We start from the raw sequence: 16,926 nt of genomic DNA, 5'->3' as shown, positions 1-16,926 counted from the left end.
GGCTGCTGCGCATGCACAGTCGTGTGTAGCTCCTCCCACGGTCCTTTGCAGGGAGGACCATGGGAGGAGGCACATGCGCAGCAGCCCCCCATCGACCCTCCCTTTAACTCCGGCGATCCATTTTGGAGACCGCACCACTGCCATGCCAGAAGAAGGAGGACTGGCTCTGTGTTCCTGCTCAGCATCTGCGGACACCGGGAACTCGCTGCTGGTGGGGAAACCATCAAGTTAGACAGAAGGAACAGATTGATCGCCATCCCCGGGAGGAACACTCAGCCTGGTGGAGTTCCATGTCCTGGTAGGGTCAGCGTGTCATGTACAGGTAGGCATCATTGACTCTGGCACCTGTATCCTAACCCTGCACACACACACACACACAGTCATATCCTATCCATACATTCATACATATGCGTGCACACACATATATGTAGCCTAACCCTATGCACCCATACATACATACTCACACACCCGCAGCTGATCCATGACCTGGTAGGGTCAGCATGTCATGTATATCTAGGGATAGGCATCATTGACTCTGTGTATGTGTGTGCAGGGTTATAACACGGTTCCCAAACACACACACACACCCATAGCCTATCCATATATGCACACACACACATGTAGCCTAACCCTATCCATACACACACACGTAGCCTAACAGTATCCATACAAACATAGCCTAACACCATCCACACACACATGTAGCCTACCCTATCTGCACACACGCCCATCCGCACACTCTATACACACACACACCTGCAGCATAACCCTATCAATTCATAGACCCATAGCCTAACCCTGTCCATACAGACACACACACACACTCGCAGCCTAACCCTATCCATACATTTGTAATTTGTTCTCTGCCCCAGGCAAGGGGCGTGGTCTCATTAAAATGGGCATGGCCTCACCGGAGAAGACTACCTTACAACCCAGTTTTTTGCCCTGCACTTACAGACCTTTGCCACCACAGGAAGAACATTTTTTTCACCATATTAAGCCCCATACAGTAATTTCCCCTGCACCATATGCCCCACACTGCAATGCCCGTGATACATTATGCCCTACAGTATAGCTTCTACACACTGGGTGTCATGCTCATTGCCAGGGGTTTCATGGGATGGGTGTCTTCATTGCCAGGGCTTCCATGCTCTGGGATGGGTGTCATACTCATTGCCAGGGGTTTGTAATGCTTGTAGCCAGTGGTAATGCTCGTTGACAAGGTTGTGTTATTGTTAAACATTTTTAAAAATCCAATGTTTATTCTTACAGTTAAATTTTACAATTCTGAATTTAAAAAAATAAATTGAAAAAAAGCTATGAAATTCCAAAGACAAAAAACCTTACGGTTTTACATGTCCCATTAAGGCTTCTTACACATGATCTGGCATTTCTGAACCCTGTTGTAACTCTTCCACTCAAACGCCAAAAAGCAATGAAATTCCGATCATTAAGGCTGACGCCTTAATGGACGTGTTCCTTGCGCAATACAGATATGGTACGCCATCACAGCCTGTGGGTAAGTGCAGATTCAGCACTCTCACAGAGTGAGATTGCTGTCACTCACACAATGGTGGAGCTGCTAATTCACAGATTTGTGTGCTCATTGGAATACACACATGCAGTCTATGCAACTGAAGGTCTGAGCAGTAAACAGAGCCATTAGGATGGGGTAAAAGTGGTGTTGATTGGGGTAGGAGGCAGTGTGGTGCAGATGGGGAGGAATAGAAATGCGTAGAAGGCTAAGCAGCGCTGATGGGGGACTAACGAAGCAGATGGGTGGAAAAGAGTGGCACAGATTGGGGAAGGTAAGGCAGAGTGATGCGATTGGGTGGGAAACAGAGGAGCAGTTGGAGGAAAGACAGCAGGGATGGGGGAGGGGGTTCGGAGCAAAGGGGATAAAGGGAAAACAGAGCAGTACAGATGGAGAGGGGAGACGGCAGTACAGATGGAAGGAAACTGTGTCATGCATGAGGCGGGCAGAGTGCCATGGATGGAGGGGGAGACAGAGTATCACTAATAGAGGGGAAGCCAGTGGCACAGGTAGAAGGAAACAGTGGCATCTGTGTGGAAAGACAGGGCAGCGCAGATGGCGAAAGACACATTGGTGCAGATGAGGGAATACACACAGCAGTAGGTATCGGAGAAGACAGAGCAGCATGAAGGCGTATAGGAGAAGAAAGTGTAGATGCATAGTAGTTGGGAGTATTATAGTTTTTGCAATTATGAAAGATGTTTCTGGTAACTGTATGTGAATACTAAATGAAATGGAAATAGGTAGTGAGTGTGAAAGATGTTGGACCCTCAGTGGGATAGCTCTAGTAATAGTGTTTATTCTAGCACCCGCTATCTTTGAAAACCCATGCAGTTCCTCTACCCTGTCTGGGGTGTTGCTGTCTGCTGTAGTGTTTCTAACACAGGTCTGGTTTGCAGCGCTGATATACAGATCACACTGTGCTAGAAGCACTACAGCAGACCGCTACACCCCAGACAGGGAAGAGGAACTGCATGGGTTTTCAAAGATGGCGGGTGCTAGAATGAACACTATAGTAATTCAGTGGGATAGACAGTTTTAGATGATTGTGGGTACTTATTAGGATGAGTGCGCCACATCACTGCTCAGACCTTCAGTTGCATAGACTGCATGTGTGTATTCCAATGAGCACACAAATCTGTGAATTAGCAGCTCCACCATTGTGTGAGTGACAGCAATCTCACTCTGTGAGAGTGCTGAATCTGCACTTACCCACAGGCTGTGATGGCGTACCATATCTGTATTGCGCAAGGAACACGTCCATTAAGGCGTCAGCCTTAATGATCGGAATTTCATTGCTTTTTGGCGTTTGAGTGGAAGAGTTACAACAGGGTTCAGAAATGCCAGATCATGTGTAAGAAGCCTTAATGGGACATGTAAAACCGTAAGGTTTTTTGTCTTTGGAATATATATATATATATATATATATTATACCCATACTATATATATATATATATATACATACATACATACATACATACATACATACATACATACATACATACATACAGTACAGTTGTAGGATACATGAATCGGAATTCCATTAAAGGTATAAATGTTTCTAAAAAGTCTCTCTTTTCAGATGTAAAGGTTATTAAGATGATCCACACAATCTTGTTCTTTACTTTAATATTTGAACACATTAGATAAGCAGACAGAAGAACCCAACACTTTTCATCTCCCATGAGACTTCATCAGGGTTTTTTGGAAAGATTTAAGATGGTTTCACAAGGTAAGGGCAATCAATCACGGACTTTGATTATAAAATCTTTAAATTATAGTATTATCAGTGTATCTGGGGTAAATATTGAAATAAGTCCCACTTAACAGGGGACTTGCAGGTAGTATACTTTAAGTCCTCTGAAAAAAGTATTCTGTTCAAATGAAAAGGCTACAGGGAGGGAGCGCTTGGGGTGTGCAGGGGGCAGCAGGAGAGGAACGCCCAGTGTTTTATGGGCGTCCCCATAAAAACACTGGGAGTTCCCCCGGTAGAAGCAGGCATGCTTTGGACGGGTGGCATGACATCAGCACCTGCCCCGTCTTCATCGAACAGCGAAGGAAATAAAACTCAGTATAGACTGACTTTTATTACAGAAGACGGAGAGAAATCTATCAATGGTCTGCGACCATTGAATGATTTCTCTCCCCTTTGGCCGCGTGTGAGGGGATGTTTTCGTGTACACATCCCCTCGCATGGTACTGAGGGGAAAGAAGGGGAGACGTGTGTTGGGCCGGGTGGTGGGCAGCATTTATGGCTCGCTAGGCAGCAAATTTATGCTGCCTAGAGAGCCAACCTGGATCAGGTCCTTAGATTTCACCACTTCCATCACTTAGTAACTGGATGCCACACAGTGCTTCAAGGGGGACATATTCGTTATGTAGTACTTTATTAGGAGTTCATATTTAGTAAATGGAATATAAAGGAATGCCAAAATATTTTTTTCCATGCTCCAAGCAAAGCCACGTAGAAAACCACAAGTTGTATATGTTTTTATCAATACTTAGTTTGTAGGCCCTTTATATTATTCTGCCTCCCTCTTCTCCCCTTTCATGCACTTTGAATAAATAGCTGGATGTACAGTACCTCACCACATCCCACCAGCACCAAGAGGACCAAGGACCCTAGCACTAGTCTATTATGCTATTTCTATATAGAAAGATTGTTAGCGATAGATAGATAGATATGTGAGTTTTGTATTATTCACATTGTAGCATCACAGGTTAGGAGGAGTTTTAGGTGATTACTGTACTTGACTGGGGCTTTGAAAGTGCAGTAGTACAGTAACTTCTCTGGCTCTCTGCCCTGTACTGCTCATCACCTATTAGGATATAAACTACAAGTGAGATCAGTTACATAAGAGAGCAATCAGTACAGTGGGATGTGATAATTGGTCAAATCTGCAGGCTATTTTTTTCCCCATAAAATACTTATTAATGAGTTCATTATAATAATTGGAGCCTCAAAGTCTATTTTACTGTATATGTTTTTGTTTACAGTTGTGTTGCTTTAATGGACAAGCATCTGAATGTGGGTATGCAGTCCTCTAACATGATAGCGAAAGATAAGATAAGCTCTGCAAATCAAAAGACAGACAAATATAATCGATTTTATGCAAACACTTTAATAAACAATTGTCAAAGCTGTATAGCTGCACATATAATCTAGGAATAGCCTTTAATTAAAGAATATTATTGCCGTTAGGAAAAACAATTCAGATCAAGAACGCAGACAGATTAATTCAACATTTAAGGTAGAGTTGTGGTAATGAATCTAATTCTTTGAAATGAAATGCTTGTGGGAGTGTTTAATGTGACCTTCCCCAAAGATGTCTGATTTTTTTTCTCATTAATCATTATTTTATTATAAATCAAAGTCATGTCTTAGGAAAGTGGGATTTACCGATTTTACAGAGTTTATATTCACCAGTAATTGGCTGCTAGAGAAGTGATTTATTCAATCTGTTTATAGAGAGACATTTATGTAGTTTTTCAGAACAAACATATTTTATTGGTTAAGCCCACAAAGTTGGGCACTATTAATGTGGGCATAATGTGTAAGGGGCACTACTAATGTGAGCAAAACGTCCCCTTTATTTGTCAGCATGTGCAAAACTACTGCACGGGCGATGAGGTGTCTATTTGCTTACCAAAAAAATTAGGGCAAGGGCTGGCCCTGACAGTAAGTTTAGTCTTACAACCTGCTAATCAGTATTTCCATAAAGCTGTTTATTTTTGTATTGCTAGACTACATTTGCCAGGGGCATTTTTAATAGGATCCAAGTTTGTCGGAGGTGTGGAATGCTCGTCAGGTTTTTCCTGAGATTGGCTGGCATTCTGTACCTCAAGCTCATATCCCAGCAGTCAGGATACCACAGGTTCAGTGGGGCAGATGTATTAAGCCTGGTGAAGAGATAAACTGGAGATAAAGTGGAAGGAGATAACGCACCAGCCAATCAGATCCCAACTGTCATATTTCAAACACAGCTGATTGGCTGGTGCGTTAACTCTTCCAAGTTATCTCCACTTTATCTCCAGTTTATATCTTCTCCAGGCTTAATACATCTGCCCCAGTATACCCAGGGTGAAGGGTGCTGGATCATAATTGATGTCGAGTTTCTACCACCTGTCCACCGATGATAGCCGGAATGCTGAACAGTAAGTATGATGTATACAAAGAGAGGACTAGGTTTAGGCATTATTGTGTGTGTGTGTGTGTGAGGGAGGGGGGATCTTAGGTTATCCTACAGGGTGGGGGTTAGGGCTTTGCACCTATAAGTAAGGGTTAGGCTGTGGAGCAGGGGGTTAGCTTTTGGCAACTGCATACCGGGGGTAGGTTTAGGCATTAATGTGGAGGATTAGGGCTAGGCTGCGAAGAAGGGGAGGGGGGGGGGGTTAGAGCTGCTGGAAGGGATGATTATTGGTGGAAAGGGAAGGGTAAGTATACTTAACTCACCCCTGATAGGATTCCCTCTTTTGGGATGCCAACGTCGGTAATAAGACTGCCGGTCTGGATGCTAGTTTTTTCCATGTGCTGTGCATTGGACCCATCACTAAAACAAGTATCACTAGCAATGATATGCTACAGAGAAACCCCCGCTCAGCAACCAAGGAGGCACACAGCCACAAGTCCAGAAACCAGCATTTCTGGTAGAAATAAAGACAGAGGAATTGCCATCAATATGACACCTGCAAGCAACCACTGACCAGCAGGCATACCTATGCTATGAGTAGCATAGAATGAAAAGCAACCTGGATGGAGGACTGGAACAGAGGTGGAATCCCTGAACCAGACCAGTCAAATGTGGAAGAGCAGCAATTCACTCAGAGAAGCTATGGCTTGACTTTGTATATAAACCAAAGTCTCTAGTCCTTTCATGCATGCTGACTTAGCTATTCGGTTAGAGGTGTGGGAATACAGTAAACAATATGAGTCCTGTGGACCCCAAACACAAATTGTACAGTCAGAAGAGTATATGACCTCTAAAAGAGTGATAACAAGCTATCTGATGGTTACATAGAAACAGAATTTGATGGCAGATAAGAACCATTTGGCCCATCTAGTCTGCCCCTTATTTATCCTTCAGGTGATCTCAACCCTTTTTAATCCTTATTTCTTTGTAAGGATATTCATATGCCTATCCCAAGCATGTTTAAATTGGTCTACTGTCTTAGCCTCTACCACCTCTGATGGGAGGCTATTCCACTTATCCACTACCCGTTCTGTGAAATAATTCTTTCTAACATTTCCCTTGAATCTACCTCCCTCCAGTTTCAGTGCATATCCTCGTGTTCTAATACTTCTTTTACTTTGAAGAAAATTTCTCTCCTGTACTATGTTAAAACTTGATATATTTGAAGATTTCTATCATGCCCCCCCTTTCCCTTCTCCGTTCCAAACTATACATGTTAAGATCCTTTAGTCTTTCCAGGTAAGTTTTGTGATGTACGCCATGTACCATTTTAGTTGCCCTTCCTTGTACACTCTCCAATGTATTTATATCCTTCTGAAGATACAGTATGGTCTCCAGAACTGCACACAGTATTCCAGATGAGGCTGTACCAATGACCTATAAAGTGGCATTATTACTTCTTTTTTTCTGCTACTGATTCCTCACCCTATGCAACCAAGCATCTGACTAGCCTTCCTCATTGCTTTGCTACATTGCTTTCCTGCCTTTAAGTCACTTGAAATAGTGACTCCTAGATCCCTTTCCTCCTCAGTAGTTTCCATTATAGTACCCTTGATACTATATTGAGCCTTTGGGTTTTTGAGTCCCAAGTGCATCATTTTGCATTTTTTAGCATTAAACTGTAGTTGCCATGCTCTTGACCAATTCTCAAGTTTACCTAGATATTCCGTCATTTGATTTACCCCTCCTGGTGTGTCTACTCTGTTGCATATCTTTGTGTCCTCTGCAAAAGGCATACTTTCCCTTCAATACCATTTGCAATGTCACTAACAAAGATATTAAAGAGCACTGGTCCAAGTACAGATCCCTGGGGTACTCCACTGGTAACATGTCCCTCCATAGAATGCACTCTATTTACTACAACTGTCTGTTTCCTATCCTGCAACCAGGTTATTATCCATTTAATTGTTTTATAATCCAATCCCACACTTTGAAGTTTATTTAGCAGCCTGCAATGTGGGACAGTGTCAAATGCCTTACTAAAGTCTAGATATGCAACATCTATGGCCCCCTCTTCATTTTGTATTTTGGTCACGGAGTCAAAAAAGTAAATAAGATTTGTTTGGCATGATCTCCCTGCAGTAAAACCATGCTGTTTTGGATCCTGTAAGTTGTTTAATTTAAGATATTCCACTATTCCCTATTTTAATAGTGTTTTCATTAATTTCCCTACTACTGATGTAAGGCTCACTGGTCTGTAGTTACTTGCTTCTTCTTTGCTTCCACTTTTGTGCAGTGGAACTACATTTGCTCTTTTCAAGGCCTCTGGAACTGCACCTGTATCTAGTGACTGGTTGAATAAATCTGTTAATGATGCTACCAACACATCTTTTAGTTCTTTTAGTATCCTTGGATGCACTCCGTCTGGCCCCATTGATTTATCCACTTTCAGTCCTGAAAGTTCTGTTAGGACTTTCTCCCTAGTAAATGTACTTCCATCTACCTTATTTTTATGAATGTCCTTGCAACTTAACTGTGGTCCCTTCCCTACTCCTTCTATAGTAAATACGGAGCAAAATTAATTATTTAGATGATCTGCAATTGCCTTGTCTCCCTCCACCAAATTCTCAGTGTCTGTCCGCAGTCTTATTATTCCTCCATTTGTTTTTCTCCTTTCACTTATATACTTAAAAAAAGTTTTGCTTCCTTTATCTACTGACTGAGCCATTTTCTCCTCAGCTTGTGCCTTGGCATGCCTGATCACTTTTTTTAGCCTCCTTGCATCTGGCAAGATACACTTCTTTACACAGTACATAATATTAATTTAAAATGATCACAAGAGGATCCTAATGAAACCAATTATTTTTAGAGCCATAATAATGTATGTATATAATTTTCAATAAAGTTGCAAGGTTATTATAAACATGATAACCCTTCGCATATTATCCTAATAATAAACAAATTAATACAGGCAGGATACTCTGCCTCAGAAATACCATGAACAGGTCTGTGTGGATTGATATTAACAAGGGGAGATTTACAGATTTTATATATGTGTAGTGATATACTTACTATGATCAAGCTCTGACACACATATACGCTGGATAGAGAACCAATCACAATACCATGACTGTTTGAACAATATGAGTGGGACATCGGATTGGTCCCACTGAACAACGCCCATGGGAGTGTTAATCCCATAAATATAGCCCAAGGAGGGCGGGTCTGATACCTAGGTTGAGCCTTGAAAAAGCCTGTAGGGCGAAATGCGCATCAGCAAATTTCCCCTGTAAATCCGTTGATATATGTAGCCAATGTATTATATGTAATTGTGTGTGGTCATTCTTACCCATTAGTAGTGTGTGACAAGCGGTACAGAGTCTCCCAAGCAGAGTGCACATAGCAAGCGCTGGCACATGCTGTCTGAAATATAGCAGACGCCTGACAGGGTGTTCACTAAGCTGGACAGCGCTGATTGTAATGCTCCGGTTTAGACCTACCACTATACTGATATAGCATAGTGGCTACTAGTGTATCTGCTGGATATTTGTACTGCCAAGAAATATTGATAGGTGCAGTTTTTGCAAATACATGTGAAAAATAATTGTGTTTGGGCACACGCTGTCTGGGACGCCTGACAACATGTCAGCACAAGCCGGATAGCATTACATGCATGCTCCGGCAAAAATCTGATACCCCACTATTATAAAACACTACTCAATATGTACATGAGTATTATTGGGTAAAATACATCTCTCTGCCTCTAAAGATGATATGTGCAATGTACAGTAAATAATAAAACCTGTGACAGAACAATATCACTGATCTACTACAATAAATCACTCAGTGTGTAGATATAAACCTGGGATTGAACAAAAAGTGGTTTTAATATCACAAAGACCAAATAGCCTTGTGTGTACATCAAATATATATGTCAGTAGAAATCCCAACACAGATTTAGTACCAACATATCTGTGAGTACTACCCCACTGACTATTCAGTACGCATATCACCCATCACTGTGTAAATACACGTGACGGTATGTGCAAGAAGTATAAAACCCACACCCTGACATTAATCTACTTGTGTCATAGTATTACCCAGTGCGGATATTATATAATATATATATAAATACAGCACAGTGCACATATATATGTGTGACACAATCTATAGATTGCACAGTGTGTATACTAGGGTGAAATATCAGATATAGATGGAGAGGTGACAGGCTGAGCGGCAAACACAACTCCACTCCTAACTCTGATTAAATACATGCGAATAAAGTAAAAATCTGGGACAGTTTAACTACACATGAATACTGGGCATCCTCCCTGATACATGCCAATTATAGAGGCAACCTGTCACAAATTAAATGTGGTCATACCAAGAGCAAAGTGTGGCGCTGTTGCTTATTAAAAATACATGCATCTCAAGCATAAGAATATGACTAAGGCAGTGGTTCCCAAACTTTTTTGAATCATGGCACCCTAGAGCATCAAAATGTTTTCAAGGCACCCCTAGGCCAAATGTTTCTTATTGAGAAAATTAGAAAAAAATATTAAATTACCATATATACTCGAGTATAAGCCTACTTTTTCAGAACATTTTTTTATGCTGAATAAGCCCCCCTCGGCTTATACTCGAGTGAGGGTCCCACTTGAGTCAATAAGTTTTCCCAGTTTTTTGTTGTGAAATTAGGTGCCTCGGCTTATATTCGGGTCGACTTATACTCGAGTAAATACGGTAATTGCATTGTGTTTATATGTCACAGTTGTATGGTGAGGGACAGGATTTGTTTCTGTTTGTCCACATATGATTGGCAGCCACAAGCACTGGTTTTGCCTGGTACATTGACCATAAATAATATGAATTGATCCTGGTCCACCAACCCAAGGCACCCCTGCAAGTGTCCTGAGGCACCCCAGGGTGCCTAGGCACACAGTTTGGGAACCACTGGACTAAGGAATGAACCAGTCATAAGCAATATAAGCCTGACAGAGAGATCAGCCACTTATGATCACAGGATACAAATGCACAGTAGATACTTTTATGCAACAGTTGCAAAACATCTATGCTGAATATAACCACAAATATAGTGATACTAATGTTGCAATTGTTAACAGCACACACTAGCTATATGAGAAGATAATCTTATTTAAGATACCCATCAATATTAGAAGAATTGGGACTAGACTGACACATACAGTTGGGGCCGGTTTTATCTTTGCTGGCGAACCGCCAGCAGCATGCTGCTGGCGATCCGCCAGCAACACGGCGCTCCATCTGACTGAGACGCGCGTGCGTCCCCCACGCATGCGCGTCTCAGTATCCGGGCGGCGGGGCGGCGAGGCGGACACAATACTGTCCGCCTCCTGCTCGAGGGGGCAGGGGGGGGGACCCGAGGGCACTGCGGTGGGGTGCGGTCGCCCGGTGTGGGCACCGGGCGACCGAGGGCAGCACCGTCGGAAGGGGACGCGCGCGCACCCCCTTCCGGCATACAGATGGCGGGGATGCAGGTGATGGCGATGCCATCGCCATCAACCGCAAAGATGAATCCCGATACATCTGTACTCTTCTTGATTAAGGCAACACAGTGCCTACATAAGAATATTTACATTTGGCACGTCTAATGTGACAAGGCATCTACAAAGCCTTCCATTGAATACAACTGTAAACGGATTACAGAGACTAATTTTAATCTTTCGAATTTTCTTTTTCTCTATATCTATCAACTTTTTAAAATCATTTTTGCCATTTCAATCCCTGTCACAGGGAAATAGACTACCAGGTTGTGTATAATTAATAAAATTACATAATAAAAACAAAATTGATGGCCTGCTAGCTATAGAGTTACTGTACTTGTAATAATAAAGCATATACCTTCGGGTACGACATAATTTTATTTTTAAGTCATTGAAGACCATGTGGACGAGGAGTGCGTCCAATTAAACTGATTTCTTTTCTTCTCTCTTATAAGATACACTTCTTTGTTGTTATTATTTTGAGTCTGCTTGTATGTCCTAAAGGCCATCCTTTTTTTTACTTTTACACTAGTTGATAACTCTTTTGTAAACCACACTGGCTTCCTTTTTTTGGTGCTTTTCTTAACCCTTTTGATACAAAGGTCCGTTGCCTTTAGTATTGCATTTTTTTATTTTTTTCCACCTCTCCTGCACTCCTTTCAAGTTCCTCCAATCCGTTAAGGAATCGCTTAAACATCGACCGACCTACGGGCTCAAGGTAGGTAAGTATCAGTATGTGTGGGCTGTGGATGTATTAAACTTTTATTTTTCTGGGTGTCAGTGTGTTTTATTTAACTATTTTTTGTACTGTGGAACTACAAGTGCCAGCGGGCCCTTTAATGCCCCGCATGCTGGGACTTGTGGTTCTCCAAGTCCCAGCATGCGGGGTAGGCTTGCTGGGACTCATAGTTCTACAGTATAAGACAATAGTTTTTATTCTTTTTTTTACACTTTTCATCAGCCCGATGCCCACCGCCCAGGGGCATCGGGGACAGCCCCGGACTTTCAGCATGGGCTGGTAAGTCCTGGAGGGGGGGACCCCTTCATTGGGGGGGTCCCCACTTCCCCAGGACCCCTGCCCATGCTGACCAGCCACGGGGCTAATGCTTTGGCCGCGGGACCTTATATAATAAGTGCCCCCCGGCTGTGGCATTACCCTGCTGGCTGGTTGGGTCTGGTGCTGGTTCTTAAAATACGGGGGACCCCTAGTCATTTTGTCCCCCTTATTTTGGGAACCAGCGCTGGACCTTGAGCCTGGTGCTGGTTTCATTAAATCAAGGGAACCCCCATTTGTTTGTCCCTCTGATTTTATGATACCAGCACTGGCTTTTTGAGCCCGGGGCTGGTTATGCTTAGGAGGGGGACCGCACGCGATTTTTAATGGTGCGATTTGGTGCGATTAAATCTCACCCTTAATGTCTTCAGGCTAGACCAGGGGTGCACGGCATGCTGGGAGTGCGCTACGCTGTCCGCTACATGCTCGCGGTGGCAACACCCTCTCAGGACCATGGTCCTTCAGGAGGGACAATTTGGTACCTTAAGAGAATGGCAATTGAACCCTGCCCCTGTTTCCCATGAAGCAGGAATGCTGCTGAGCCCAAGCAGCAATCCCAAAATAATAAAGTAAAAGAAAACTTCTGGAACTCCAGTATTGTGCATCTTTCCTGAGGGCACATTTTCTTAAACTGACTTGTGGGAGGGGAAGTAGAGAAAAGGAACCAGTACACCGTCATTCTGAATGAATCCAAGTATCCCATATGGATGTAAGAGAAAGGGGGGTTTGCAGTAATATGTGTTCCAAGAATACATTTGGACTTACAAATCAACATTGTTTCAAACCACAGGCATAGTCACACTCAGGGTTGACAGCAAATTATTGATTGTAGCATGCTTAAATCCAGGGCCGTTTCTAGACAATTTAGCTCCCAGGGCAAAGGAATAAAATTGCGCCCCCCCCCCCCCCCCCCCCAAAAAAAAAGTTAACATGACATAGAATAAATTGCACGCGCCGGAGGCGCGTGCGCCGAAATAGGGGTGTGGTTTATTTTTAGAAGGGTGTGGCTTAATACAAGGGCGTGGTCTAGCAGGAAAACAATTACCTTACATCTCACCTTTGCAACCTGCATGTCCAGACATTGGTTACCGCAGGAATTGTCATTGTCCTCCCGCACTTTAGTTGGCCGGCTGAAGGCCACACAGTGACATAAAAATATAAAGGCCACACAGTGACCTAGTACGCCTCACAGATCAAGGCCAAACTTAAATCATTATACACTATTTATCCGTGATGCCAATTACACATGACGCCGCACACAGTGATGACAATTACACATTGTCGCACACCGTGATTATAATTACACATTATGTCGCACACCGTGATGACAATTACACATTATGTCGCACACCGTGATGACAATTACACAATACTCTACACACCGTAATGCCTATTACACATTATGCCCCACACGCCGCTGCCGCACAACTCATGCCGTTTACTAATATGCCCCCACAGTGCCACACATATGCCCCCACAGTGCCACACATATATGCCCCCACAGTGACAGCTATGCCCCCACAGTGCCACATACATATATGCCCCCACAGTACCACATATATATGCCCCCACAGTGCCACATATATATGCCCCCATAGTGCCACAGATATATATGCCCCCATAGTGCCACAGATATGTCCCCAGTGCCAGACATATGCCCCCACAGTGACAGCTATGCCCCCACAGTGCCACAGATATGTCCCCAGTGCCAGATATGCCCCCACAGTGACACACATATGCCCCCAGTGACACACATATGCCCCCATAGTGACACACATATGCCCATACAGTGCCAGATATGCCCCCACAATGCCACATATATATGCCCCCACAGTGCCAAATATGCCCCTAGTGCCATAGATATGTCCCCAGTGCCACAGATATGCCCCCACAGTGCCACACATTCCCCCAAAGTGCCAGCAGCACAACTCACTATCTCGTCTAGGTCTCCCCCTCCAGTCCCCCGCTGCTGCATGCTGCTGCTTTGCTTTCACTCATGTGTCCCTGAGCCGTCAGCCATTCATACCGAGCGGGCTGGCTCCTGATTGGCTGCCAGCCCGCGAGGTCCTCTGATTGGCTGCCAGCCCAATGACACAGTGAGCGAGGGAAAGGATGCGCTCCCCTTCCCTGGGGCTCACCTGTGCCTTTTCATTGCGGACGGGGAGCGGGGGACGCGGAGGCGGCGTTATGGAAGCTCAGCTGCTGGCCGGGCACCTGTGGCTGTTCATTGCGGACGGGGAGCGGGGGAGGCGGGCGGCGGCGGCGGGACTTGGAGGCGCCCCGGCTGTGTAACAGGTGGACAAGCCGTGCGGCGCCCCGGGCTGCTGCACGGCTTGTCCGCCTGTAGAAACGGCCCTGCTTAAATCCAATAGAATTTATATACTGAAAATAATCACACTCTCCCAATTTATTAACTCTGCTGGTATCCAGTAGGTTCTGAAGGCTGTAAAGTGTAGTGTTGGACTTATATCATCGAATCATTATAAATTTATGACACATTTATTTAAAAGAAAAAAAAAATAGAATAATGTTTATGTAAAATAAATGCATTAAAGTCCTCTCCCCCAAAAAATCCATAGAGATCCATTCACTGAAATAATAAGTGTGGATCAATGGGGGTTATTCTAGTTCACTCTTTCTGACAAAATCCTTCTTAGATGGACAAAACCATGTGCACCGCAGGTGGGGCAGATGTTACTTGTGAAGAGAAAATGAGAAAATTTTACTTCAAAGTGAGATCTATATTGCAGTGTAAAAATAAAGCAGTCAGTATTTGCCCTGCACAGAAACTAAATAACTCACCCAAATCTAATTCTCTCTGCACCTGTTACATCTGCCCCCCTGCAGTGCACATGGTTTGTCCATCTAAGAAGGATTTTGTCAGAAAGAGTGAACTAGAATAACCGCCACTGTTCCAATGCATTTCACCAGTACTCTGGTTTTATCAGGGAGGTAGAAGTGCCCAAAGGGTACTATCACATTTTTCAATTAATTCATTGGTAAGCCTATTTAGAGTGAAATATGACAAACAGGAAATCTCAGTCTCCAATCAGACCAGAACTGGAAGTGAGAAGCCGACTGTTAATCACATAAAATATAACATTGGAAAAAGTATTTTTAATACTGTATTTATTGCTGGTGTAGCTTAACTACATCTACAAACATAAAAAACATGTAAGAATCAATTTTTCATTATATATATATATATAAATAAAATAAAAATAACCACAAAATAAATGAACCACACAATAGCTCCCCTTACCCAATAATAAAGGCACATATTTCCACCCACACAGTAGCTCCTCCCCATAAAAAAGAACACACAATGGAAGATAAATAGAGTAGTAAAATATGATGCACCATACTTACTGGTGATTGGCTGCTGGGACCTGGCTAGGACACATTGGGATAAATTTACTAAGAATACAAATACGATTTTTCATATTCGTATTCTTAATATGAATGAATACAAATGCATATGACTGCTTTGTAATCCCCGATGGCAAATTCATTCGTATTAATTCGTATCAGCGGCATATTTGGCTGGCAATTATCGTCAGTTTGCCGATAATTAGTGGCCGTATTATAATATGGCCGCTTAGTAAATTAGGAATCACAATTCATTTGAATGATTATTCTTATGCATATTTCCCAAAGGCGTATACATTTGTATTTGTAAATACAAATACGAATGTGCCATAAATACGAATACGAATACTGTATGTGTATTTTTGGCATAGTAAATGCCAAAAATACGAATACGCCTAAAAAATATGTATTTTACTATACAAATACGATTTTTTTTAGGCGTATTTGCCTTACTAAGTTTCCCCCTTTGGCTTTATGAGGGAGGGCACATTGCAGTACTGTAGGAAAAAAAAACCACTGTAACATAAGTTGAACTCCCAAAAGTTTAGACCTGTTGTGTATGTCATGTTAAAAAAGGGATACAGAATGACTGCGTTTATTTTTACACCATGTATAAAGCAATTTAGAGCTGCTTGTGTTATAAAATAGAAATTAAGGGTGGGGGAAGTTCTGAGCAAGTTCACCTGAGTACCTTAATAATGTTGAACTTGAATTGATCTGTCATTATAAAAAACTATGTGAGCATCTTCACATCACCACATATATGTATTGTTAATACACAGGAGCAAAATAGCTGGGTCCCAGTGGTGTAGCTATTGTGCGGCAGCCCCCGCGGCAGCTTGGGGGAGCCAGCACCAGCTGGGCGCACTGAAACTACATAACCTGAGCAACCATTTTTCCCCTGCCCCCGCCGCCCCATACTTTCTCTCCCCCTCCACCGTCAGAGCCTCTGCTCTCCTCCCCTCTCACTGACATTGCAGTCACGTGGGACAGCCCCGGTGCAAATAATTGAAGTCTGTCTGTGTCACGGCTGGCGCTGTGCGGGAGACCAGGAGCGGACATCGCTGGCTAGCGCTGTACGGGAGACCAGGGGCTGACAGCGCTGATGAGACTGCAACCCGGCACCGCTGAGGACACTGACTCTGATGTGGTGAGCCGGCGCTACTGAGGGGACCAAGGAGCTGGCATTGCTAAGGAGACCCAGCGCTGATGTAGAAACCAGCAGCTGGAGGTAGAAAGTACACACACACACACACAAATCTCCCCTCTATCTCTTTTTTATTCTCTGACTTTCTCCTCCCCTCTCCTCCACGCTCT

The 16,926-nt window shown here is 43.3% G+C and overlaps 1 protein-coding gene across 6 annotated transcripts in view; it reads left to right on the top strand.

Annotated features, from left to right (window-relative positions):
* Positions 1 to 16,926, top strand: part of KDM4C (lysine demethylase 4C) — a 494,625-nt gene that overhangs the window by 375,172 nt on the left and 102,527 nt on the right. The window lies entirely within an intron of this gene.

The sequence above is a fragment of the Crinia signifera genome, chromosome 1, assembly GCF_055691185.1.
Source record: "Crinia signifera chromosome 1, ASM5569118v1, whole genome shotgun sequence".
NCBI classification, from domain to species: Eukaryota; Metazoa; Chordata; class Amphibia; order Anura; family Myobatrachidae; genus Crinia; species Crinia signifera.
The sequence above is the reverse complement of the archived record's forward strand: the minus strand, read 5'-3'. Positions and strand labels throughout refer to the sequence as shown.